The sequence below is a fragment of the Oncorhynchus nerka genome, linkage group LG9b (genome assembly GCF_034236695.1).
Source record: "Oncorhynchus nerka isolate Pitt River linkage group LG9b, Oner_Uvic_2.0, whole genome shotgun sequence".
In the NCBI taxonomy this organism is placed as follows: domain Eukaryota; kingdom Metazoa; phylum Chordata; class Actinopteri; order Salmoniformes; family Salmonidae; genus Oncorhynchus; species Oncorhynchus nerka.
The window spans coordinates 19,280,694-19,290,726 of record NC_088424.1 but is presented as its reverse complement, the minus strand read 5'-3'; the positions used below and the strand labels follow the sequence as shown (position 1 = coordinate 19,290,726).

The window sequence follows — 10,033 nt, the reverse complement described above, 5'->3', positions numbered from 1 at the left end:
GCCCTTATGGGAAATGGAGGCGAATGCATTGAAGGTAAGAATCTGATGTGCGTATCACTACCGCAATGGCAAATCACAGTACATTTCAGTATGTGCACTGTGTTTACTAATATGAAAATGAAAAGTGTCGCAGCTAACCATACAACATACTTAACTATTTATTTTCTCTATTTGCCAGGAGGTGGTTCAGATAGAGTTCTTAAGGTTCTTAAGACCATCGTTTTCAACGTGCTGATGACTTTATCTGTGGATAAGTTAGAGTGAGTTCATAGTTGTACCGTTTCTCTTTACAACTGAATCTGCAAGGCAGAACATGGTTTGTGATTGTTCAGAATATTGTTAGTGAAAGGTATATTGTGAACAAGACAATGCCTTGTTTTCCAAGACAGATATTTAACATGACACTTACCACTGTAGATGTGTATTTGTATATCATGCATTTATATTGTTAGTTTTATTGATATATTTTCAGAAAATGCCCATCAGTCCTTCAAAGACAACACAATAAATTATTTCCAGAAGACCTATTGATTTGACAATTGACCACTTCTCATCATGCTTTGCCAGAGTAAAAAACTATATTTGTGAATTGTAAATACTGTAGCCAGTTGCATTGTTATTACATTCTAGAGGTCTGAAGCTCTTTAAGTTTTATTCATAAGAATTTGTTAATTCTTTGGACTGCCAGTTAAATCACTGTCCTCACAGACACAGATTGGTGGAAACAAAGAATCCAAATAATTTTTAAAATATTAATGAAATAAATTAATTTTATGGAATATTTTTCTCTCCTGATGTCTTCAAATCTTACTCAAGTCTGTCTGCTCCCACACACAAAGAAGAAAGTGGAAAAAGCCTTCATTTTAAATTCAAACTGTTATACCTGTTTGTGGAACTTTGTGTGGGTGGCTGCCTAGAATCAAGTACATGCGATCTACAGTAAATATATTAATCTCAATCATTCATCACTCAGTCATAAGTCTAAAGCAAAATATGTGCTGAGGGCAATTAAAACTGTCTGAGACATGCTTATGTACTAAAATACTAATGTATAAATGCTTTATACATAAAAATACATGCTTACAATGCTCATATTTTGTAATGTATACAGTAGATGTTTATGAATTCAATCAATCCCATTTCATAGTAGCATATATAGTGTACATACTTTATGAATAATAGGAATAATACATTGTACTCAAGGTTTAATAAGGACAGTTACAATATATAGTTCCATCAGTCAAGTTGTTTTCATGTTAAGTTTGTAGACACCCAATTTTTGCACAGCACTAAGAACTAAACCCCAAGTTGATTTAGTCATTATATGTGTCAGGCTTTCCAGGGTCTACCAAGAAGGCTGTGTGAATGGAAAGTTAAACACATGGCTGGCAGCTGCCTCTGCTAAGCCTGTGAGCTCCATAAATATATCCACAACCCACATCCACACCACCTGTTTTCCATCCAAATAAAACCACTTACATTTCCTTTGTTTTGTTTTACATTGTCATCCTGTATTGTTTTAATTGATTACTCAGCTGGTACACTGTAACATTTGAGTCTGTGTATTTAACTTACATGAGGATATTTACCGTCTCTAGACTAAGATTTCATAATTAATGCCCTATGTAACATGCTTGCATAATGAATGACCTGAGTTTTACAATTTTGCCTCCAGCATTATCTTCAGGATTATTCCTACCGTAGTTCAAAATATGTGCCATAAATCTTCTAAATTAAAGCATATTAAATAGTTTTGAGTAGAATCAGTTCAGATGAATTCCCTCATCCCATGGCCTCCACTTTACCGACTGGGCTGTGTATCCAGTGGCAATAGTTTACTTTTATGTATCTTAAGACGTAAGCTTTTGCTCATCCTTTTGATTCAAGGTATGTTTAATTCCTGACATTACTTTAATCCCTTTAATCATCTATTTAATATTCCCCTGCACACTGTAACTACTGATTGATTGATTGATTGATTTGGGTATAATGCTCTGAGTACAACACAGGGATAACACAAAACTCACTTTTCTCCAACTTGGTCCCCGATGGATTACACACAAAACAGACAAAAAAACAAGAAAACAACAGTAATCCCCACAGTACAAAATAGCATCATACACCATAGAATAACTAAATAACTAAAAAAGTAAAGATTCAGTCAACCTATCCTAATATCTTTATTTGTCCTCCTGGACTCTAAAGGAATTATACATCAATAAATCTATGTCCTTATCAATAAAACTATAATACTAAGATGGCCTTAAGGCCAGACCTCTGCCTGTACCTTTCTCTTGTAGCAGAGGCATAAATGCCTGTCATTGACACTAAGTGATACTCAACTTTCTCCAAAGAGCTCTGACCTGTCCTGGGACAATTGAATAGGCAGTGGGAGGCTATTCATTTACATTTAACAGGCACTCTTATCCAGAGCGACTTTTACAGGAGCAATTAGGTCTAAGTGCCTTGCTCAAGGGCACATCAACAGATTTCTCACCTAGTCGGCCCAGGGATTCAAACCAGTGACCTTTCGGTTACTGCCCCAAAGCTCTTACCTGCTAAGCTACCTTCCACCTATTCCACAACAGAACACCAGTGTAGAAGAACAAGTCTCACTATTGACCCTTGGTACCTTACAGCTGTGCATGCTGGCTCTTGTGTTATGGACAGGAATATGAACCATAGCTATCTGTGAGCCTAAGTAGTCAGAAGCAGTACCACTAAGATGCTTATACTTAAACAATAAGGCCCAAGGGGGTCTTATTACGTCGTGCCTAAGAACAGCCCTTAGCTGTGGTATATTGGCCTTATATCAGAAAACCCTGAGGTGCCTTAATGTTATCATAAACTGGTTACCAACGTAATTAGAACAGTAAAAATACATGTTTTGTCATACCTATGGCATACTGTCTGAAATACCACATCTGTCAGCCAATCAGCATTCAGGGCTTGAACCACCCAGTTTATATGGTTACGCTACAGCTGTTCCACCCTGAGCTATATGGCAACAGACCCACTGCTAAGAATGAATTTCCTCCAACATGTGTTCTGGAGGGTACATTTAGCAGATATCTAATGACGTTGTTTTGCACAACCTGCATCTTATTCTTTCATTTTGTCGTCAGCCCACTGTTCCACGCAGATCAGGCATAGTCAAAATGACACTGTATCCGTGTTGTCAGTTTTTTTGTATTTTGATGTAAAACTGATTTGTTCTGCGGTAGAGAAATATGAGTTTACTGGCACTCTTGGATATAACTCCACAAGCATAGATCTGTGAGTGACAGATCACAGACTCCAACTCCCTACCAAGTATCTCTTCAATCTGTGAGGTATCCTTCCCGGACAACAGCAACACAGAGTCATCAGCATATAGTAGTAGTTAGCGTTTTACTGCTGCTGGCATGTCATTAACATAAATAAGAAACAAAAGAGGCCCAAGTAATCTCCTTAGCCTCTAATAGGGTCCCATCAACATCCCAGACCTGGGATCTCCTTGTAAGGTCACAGGCCTGGGATCCCCTTGTAAGGTCACAGGCCTGGGATCCCCCTGTAAGGTACGACCTAAACCAATTCACAGCGGTTTTGTTTAGTCCCATACACAGTTTAAACATCAGTAAAGGCATGGTCTACGGTGTCAAAGGCTTTGTGAAGGTCAAGCATTACCATGCAAGTATAATGTCCTTTCTCATTTTCCAATCTGATGTGATAAAAGAAATGAGTAAGGCATGTGTCTGTAGATTTGGCTGCGCAGAACCCTGACTGGTATTCATACAGTAGGTTATGCTGAATGAGATACTCCTCAACCTGATCATAAAGAACCTTTCAAAGACCTTGGATATTGTGGTCAGAATTGAGACAGACCTGTAGTTCCCTACCTCAGATCTACAATTCTTCTTGGTTTATAGACAGGTTTACAATGTGGGTAATGGTTTTGTAGGTGACACCTGTACTATCTTTCAAGAATCTGGCTGGGATCTGATCCAGGCCAGTTGACTTGTTTGCACACAATGAGAACATCATTTTGTTACCTTCTCCTCTGATACAGACACGGTCTCAAATTTGTAATTTACAAATGTTGTACAGTAGGTAGTTTAGAAACTGGTGGGGTAACAATAGTTGTAAAAAATGTATTAAAATGCCCAACTGTTTTCAGTTGTTCAAAGCAGATTCCATTGTCTGTATCTATACCATTAAAACAGGATTTTGTTTTACATCTTCTTGATGAGTCCAGATCTTGAGGAACTTTACAGAGTTTTTTGGGGTGATGTACATTTTCATTGAGAGCATCCACATAATACTGGGACTTTGCATTCTGAATCTCATGGCTAGCTTGATTTATACTGTAAACATATATTTCATAGTCTGCCTGCAGATTTGACTTCTTAAACTACGCCTCTTCTGTTAAGATGACAAAATAGTCTCTATTGTGAAATTGTTTTGAAATTGTGCAAGCCTCAACAGGTACTGTTGGGCGGCAGGGTATCCTAGTGGTTAGAGCATTGGACTAGTAACCGGAATGTTGCAAGTTCAAACCCCCGAGCTGACAAGGTACAAATCTGTTGTTCTGCTCCTGAACAGGCAGTTAACCCACTGTTCCTAGGCCGTCATTGAAAATAAGAATTTGTTCTTAACTGACTTGCCTAGTTAAATAAAGGTTAAAAAAAAAAAACTATAAAAGTTATCACTATTCATAATTATTATAACAGTTTCCTGTTTTGGTGCTTTGTTTGGCCATGTGTACTCTGTAGCACTACAATGACACTGTAAATGCTGTGCTAACCTATGAATGAACCTACACACACTGACCCATCAACTTAGTTTTGCACCAACAAAGCTATTATGCAACTGTATCGTTCTTTGCAAATTCTAATTGTATTGATGAAAACACCCTAATGACCCGAGAGCATTCATAACCTGGTGAACATCATAACTGTTCTAACATTAAACACTGGTAAACTATGGAGGCAGATTTTATTTTCTGAAACCACTAAGTTGTTTAGTCTCTGTGCTGATTTACAGCTCAAAATGGGTAGGTGGGGTGGAATAACATTGGGGTTGGGTTTTGCATGATTATTTCCACGGGATGTGGTCTCAGTATTGAGCTGTGTAAAATGGTCTGATGCTGGCTGACTGCGTCAGAGGCGTATGTGGTTGTTTCCACCTCAAGCTGTGCCTGTGACAGGATGTGTGTGTGGGCGTTGACAGAAAATGAGGGCAAAGCATGCTTTGCAACGCATCGAGAAGAGTGTGCATAAGGTCTGCAAACGTGGTCGAGGGGGTATCAGCATGGAAAATAGATCACACCCTCAATTATACAATCACATGCTTGCTTTGATGTATTTTATTGTCAATATATAATAAGTCATGTTATTAACATTGAGACATGAAGACACCACAGAAAAACGTAGACAAAGACACAAGAAGATGAACATATGATAAGACCTTTCAAAACACTAAGTTAGATGTTGCATACATCTCCAGTACATATATTATATATATGTCCTGCACAATATTCTTGCTTGATTTCAGGGTCCGGCAATACTGGAAGCAGAATGGAAATCACAAAGGGTTATGGTTCCGGTTAGTGTTGATCCGGGGTGTTGACACGAAGTTAGAGTTAGGGTTAGGGTGAGAGGTAGGTTTAGTGTTGATCCGGGGTGTGGATATGAAGCTAGGGTTAGGGTTAAGATTAGGATTAGGGTTAGGTTGAGGGTTAGGTTTATTCTTGATCTGGGGTGTGGACATTGAAGCTAGGGTTATGGCTAGGGTTAGGGTTGAGCCGGGGTGTGGACATGAAACTTGGGTTAGCCCTGGCCTATATTATATATTGTTGTACACATTTTAGTAATGAATACAGTTGACTCTGCCTGCATGCACTTTGGAAAACCACAATCTGTTCATATAAAATAAATGCAAATTGTTAACACAAGAAGCACAAACAAAATATGCAATTGTGACCTAAAAGGGTTAAAACATATATATGTATATTCTGTTTGGTGCGGAAATTATACTACACAGACACCTGTAAAGTGTTGGCATGGCGCATGCGTCATTTAAAGGAATGGGAGCAAATTGATGAGTCTCTACTGACACCTATTGACTCTCACTAGTAACTTACCCTTGAAAATATAAGCCATGTCAAGGTTTCACCTTGTTGGGCAGAATGTTGAACACTAGATGGAACTATTGTATCATTATTATACATAGAAAGTCTAGAGGAGGAGCACAGACAAAGAAGATCTGTCATATAACTGATCAGGAGGCAGAGAGAACATCTCATTGGTTGTGGCTGAAGAGTGAGAAGCAGTGGACGAGCCAACGGGCTCACTTGGGCCTAATCAACCCGTCCTTCAGAAGGGGTAGTGGGGAGCTCATGTAGGATAAGTAGTACCTCACCTGAAGATCAGCCAGGAGCTGCAGAAATGGCTGTTTGTGGGTAAATATTTAGGAAAAACCTAGCTACGTACACTTGCTTGCCTTATTTAAACGTTGAGGAAGTTATGAGAATGACAAAGGTGAATTATCATTCTAATGTCTATTTTTTTGCATAAATAACTAATTGCCAATTACACACTATTGTATGCTGTGCACATTTCAATTTATGGAACACTAAATCCTCACACAAATTATGAAACATTACAACATGACAATGTGTGAAATGTAACTAGTTTTCATATCTTGTGACCTGGACTAGAATGTAGCGGTCTCTGTCTAAAATCACTATTGTCATCCATTTAGCATTCTTACAGTTTTGTTGCACATATATACATAGTCGGCTACTTGCAACTATTGTATGATACCTCTTTGTAGTATGTGTAAATCATTCAAACACGTATTAGACTTGCAAACCAATGTAAACCCCTCTTCCATTAGGTTACACAACAGTCTCCATTGTGAAATTGTCGTTGCAATTGTGCAAGCCTCAAAAAGGGACTGTAGAACTATAAAAGTTATGACTATTTATCAGTATTATTATTATTATTACGATTATTATAGCAGTTGCCTGTATTGGTGCTTTATTTGGCTTTCTATGTGTAGTCTGTAACACTGTAACTTGACAGTACTTGCTGTGCTAACATATTAACCTACCAACACTGACCCATCAACTTAGTTTTACACCACCAAAGCTATTATAAATATGCAACTGTATCGTTCTTTGCAAATGTAAATTGTATTGATGAAAACACCTTAATGAGCCAAGAGAATTCATAACCTGGTGAACATCATAACTGTTCTAACTTTAAACACTGGTAACCTATGGAGGAAGATTTCATTAATATATTAGCTTTATTTGTATATTTTCAGGTGTTCATCAGCTCTTCGAAGACAACAGTTGTCCTTTCCAGAATAACCCAAAGGACATTCAGCCAACTTGACACAACTGTGGAAAGCATTGGAATCAACATGGACCAGCATCCCTGTCGAACACTTTTGACACCTTGTAGATTCCATGCCCCGATGAATTGAGGCTGTTCGAAGGGCAAAATGGGGTGCAACTCAATATTAGGAAGGTGTTCATAATGTTCTTGTACACTCAGTGTAGAGTTAAAAGAAAATGTTAGATATTTTTACAAATACATTGTTTTCAATGTTGAGTTTGTAGACTGCACAACACTAACAACTAACCCCTAAATTGATTTATTCATGATACAGAGCCTTCAGAAAGTATTCATACCCCTCAGCCTTTCCACAGAGCTTCTTTTGTTGGCACTCCAATATGTCCCATAAACATCACAATTGGTCCTTTTGTTCGATTAATTCCATCCATATATATCCAAAATGTCAATTTCTTTGGCGCGTTTGATCCAGAAAAAAACAGCTTCCAAAATGCGCAACGTCACTACAAAATATTTCAAAAGTTGCCTATAAACTTTGCCAAAATATTTCAAACTACTTTTGTAATACAACTTTAGGTATTTTTAAACGTTAATAATCGATCAAATTGATGACGGGTCTATCTGTGTTCAATACAGGAAGACAACAAACCAAGCTACTTTTCAAGTCTTGCGCAACTCTCAACAGTGTTACACAGTTCCTAGTTGGCCCTACTTCTTCATTGCACAAATGAATAACCTCAACCAAATTCCAAAGACTGGTGACATCCAGTGGAAGCGGTAGGAACTGAAAACAAGTTCATATCGTTTGCCAATGAGATCTCAGTGAACAGACAGATACCTCAAAAAGAAAATCTAAACGGTTAGTCCTCGGGGTTTTGCCTGCTACATAAGTTCTGTTATACTCACAGACATGATTCAAACAGTTTTAGAAACTTCAGAGTGTTTCCTATCCAAATATACTAATATTATGCATATATTATATTCTTGGCATGAGTAGCAGGAAGTTGAAATTGGGCACAATATTTATTCAAAAGTGAAAATGCTGCCCCCTATACCATAAGAAGTTAAAAAATAAAATAAAATACAAATCTAATTAATAACATATTAAAAGCTGAAATCTCTTGAGTCAATAAGCATTAAACATCTTTGTTGTGACAAGCCTAAATAAGTTCAGGAGTAGAAATTTGCTAAACAAGTCACACAATAAGTTGCATGGACTCACTTTGTGTGCAATAAGAGTGGTTAACATGATTTTTTATTGACTACCTCATCACTGGTCTGTAAGGTCCCTGAGTTGAGAAGTGAATTTCAAACGCAGATTCAACCAAAAAAACAGGGAGGTTTTCCAATGCCTTGTAAAGAAGGGCACCTATTGGTAGATGAAAAATTAAAGCAGACATTGAATATCCCTTTGAGCATGGTGAAGTTATTGATGACACTTTGGATGGTGTATCAATAATCCGAGTCACTACAAAGGTACAGGCGTCCTTCCTAATCCAGTTGCCGGAGAGGAAGGAAACTGCTCAGGGATTTTACCATGAGGTCAATGGTGACTTTAAAACAGTTACTGAGTTTAATTGCTGTGATAGGAGAAAACTGAGGATGGATCACCAACAACCAGGTACTAAAGTAATACTGCAAAAAAATGAAAAGCAACTCACCTTGTCCTGAATACAAAGTGTTATGTTTGGGGCTAATCCAATACAACAGATTACTGAGTACACCTCTCCATATTTTCAAGCATAGTTGTAGCTGCATCATGTTATGTGATGCTTGTAATCATTAAGGACTGGGTAGTTTTTCAGGATAAAAAAGAAACGGAATGGAGATAAGCACAGGCACAATCCTAGAGGAAAACCTGATTCAGTCTGCTTTCTACCAGACACTGGGAGATTAAGACAATAACCACAAGAAGTCAGTGAATGTTCCTGAGTGGCCGTGTAACAGTTGTCACTTAAATCTGCTTGAAAATCTATGGCAAGACTTGAAAATAGTTGTCTAGCAATGATCAACAACCACTCTGACAGAGCTTGAAGAATTAAAAAAATAATAATGGGCTAATATTGTACAATCCTGGTGTGCAAAGCTCTTAGAGAGCAATAAGGCTGTAACACAACACAATGTGGAATAAGTCATGGTGTATGAATACTTTTGAAGGAACTGTATGTGTCAGGCTTTCCAGGGAATACCAATAAGGCTGTATGAATGGAAAGTTAAACATATAGCTGGCAGCTGCCTCTGCTAAACCTGTGAGCGCCATAAAAAAAAACACAACCCACATCAACACCATCTGTTTTCCATTGAAATAAAACCACTTGATTCTCCCTTTCTTTGTTTTGTTTTACTGTGTCATCCTGTATTGCAGGGATCATCAACTAGATTCAGCCGCAGGCCAATTTGTTCTTGAGCGGATGGTCGGGGGGCTGGAACATACTTACTAATCATTTGTAGACTGGAAATTGACCGCAAGAATGCCAAACAGATATAATGTTTGAATAAAACATAATAATTTAAATCCTTGCTTACATTCGTATACAATCACGTCTCTCTATGATGCTTGGGAATACTTGGGAACATATTTCATCAATTAAAATCACTTGTAGCTGATATCCTTTATTTGTGCCTTTTATGTCAAACAATTAACATTTAAAAAAGTATACAATAAATGAAAAAAATCTGAAAACTTGGGGGGC

At 37.8% G+C, this 10,033-nt stretch overlaps 1 long non-coding RNA gene across 1 annotated transcript; it reads left to right on the top strand.

Annotated features, from left to right (window-relative positions):
- Positions 1-6,169: 6,169 nt before the first annotated feature.
- On the top strand, positions 6,170-9,664 carry LOC135565687 (uncharacterized). The gene is made up of 2 exons (XR_010461787.1): positions 6,170-6,439; positions 7,309-9,664. It is a non-coding gene; the product is annotated as an uncharacterized LOC135565687 (long non-coding RNA).
- Positions 9,665-10,033: the final 369 nt, after the last annotated feature.